The 1785-nt window shown below is 41.0% G+C and overlaps 1 pseudogene; it reads right to left on the reverse strand.

Moving 5' to 3' along the window:
- Window positions 1-274: 274 nt before the first annotated feature.
- Window positions 275-1553, reverse strand: LOC149231341 (calcium-transporting ATPase, endoplasmic reticulum-type pseudogene; annotated as a pseudogene).
- Window positions 1554-1785: the final 232 nt, after the last annotated feature.

Genomic DNA, 1785 nt, shown 5'->3' on the forward strand with positions numbered 1-1785 from the left:
ACCCTAAAAAAATGAGTGTTCATGGAGGGGATGGATGTGCTTAGGGTGGCCAACACAGGTGTTGCCTCCTTAGCTAAAATATCGACCAGTTTCTCCTTCTGCTACCCTTTCTCTGAAATTCCTATAGAACTGCCCAATCAACACAAAGCCTTTGAACTCATTTGATGAAACTAGCTCAAGAGTAATTCCCTTGATGCATCATCTAATTCAACAACTGATCCATCTGCAAGTTTTTGAAAAGCACTCCTTTCAAGCAAGTTTTCCATGGCGCCTTTTAATAGCAGACGATTTTGTCCCATTGGTTCCATGACAATAACACCCATGGATTTTTTATCACAATCAAACTCCAATAAAGCCAGCCTCTTTGATCTTTGTATCCACCAATCATAATTGCCCAATTGCACTGTGCCAATGTTGAGAATGGCACTTGTATCACCTGCCATTGGGTCTGGAACTCCCATTTTTCAACCAATACCTTCAAGGCTGCCTTAGTGGGAATACCAGTAGCATGGAACTGGTGACCTTGACAAGATATCCCTGCATCATTGCAAACTGTAGCAACTTCTGCCAGAGTTTCTAAATCTTCCCCCATATTATGTGTAGGCCAATCCAATATTTTTCCATCCTCAGGATTATATGTTGTTCCTTCAACAATAAACTCTCTAAGTGAACCAACACTGTGCCCTATGACTATAAACTCACTGACAGACGTCTGATTGGTTGTAAGAGTACCTGTCTTATCAGAGCAAATCACTGTGGTGCAACCCAAAGTCTCCACACTCGGTAACTTACGCACAATAGCATTCGTTTGTGCCATTTTACGAGTGCCAAGAGCCAAACATGTAGTAATCACAGCAGGCAATCCCTCTGGTATAGTAACAACTGCCAGAGCAACAACAATCTTAAACTAGTATGTACATTTCTCAAAGGAAAACCTAATATTGTTTTAGGCACCCATCTATGACTTCCCATGAAAGAAAATATTTGTAGTTCATGTTCCAGACAAGAATACAAATGGCACCAATCACTGTTGTCAGTCTTTCACCAAATTCATCTAACTTCCTTTCAAAGGGGGATCATGACATTCCATTGAAGCTTCCTGAATTTGTGCCTGAATTTTACCTATTTCTGTAAACATGCCAGTGCTCACAACAATGCATGTGCAGCAGCCATTGGTAACTGTAGTTCCTGCAAACACCATGCATGCTTTTGACTGCAACTCACAGTCACACAAGGTGGATGGATATGTTCTTTTGATCAGATTCTGAATTCAAACAGATTGCTCCATCATTAACAGATCTATAATGCGTTTAAAAAAAACTCTGAAATCAATACTTTCAAGAACCCTGGTAACCTTGGACACGAGCTTTAACTACTTTTCTCATTTCAAGCTTGAATTTTGACAAAAATCTCGGGTTTTCCTTCTGCAGAGCTGTTTTCTGCCTTTCCTGTAGACGACATCCTGTAGAAACGCCTGTAGAGTGCGACAGGCGGGAATCTTTGAAGGGACTGTAGAGATCTCGAGAAAAAAGCAGAAATCTGTAGAGCACCATTGTTTAACTAATCTGGAAATGTTGGACATGCGCTTCAGTTGACCGTAGTTGAACAAAGAGTGGTGAGAGTTTCAGCTGAGCGTCCCTTGAATTACTGCGTGATTTGTGGTGAGGTGGCAAAAAAAACATGCACGCTGGCTTTTTCGAACTGAAGTGATGTTATGAACTGCATGTCTTCTATTTGTTAATCAACTGATGCCCTGTTCACTGAAGTTCAACAAGTCTACCACTA

The sequence above is a fragment of the Pinus tabuliformis genome, chromosome J (assembly GCF_031772625.1).
Source record: "Pinus tabuliformis cultivar Carrire ecotype Pingquan chromosome J, CPIR1, whole genome shotgun sequence".
Classification (NCBI taxonomy): domain Eukaryota; kingdom Viridiplantae; phylum Streptophyta; class Pinopsida; order Pinales; family Pinaceae; genus Pinus; species Pinus tabuliformis.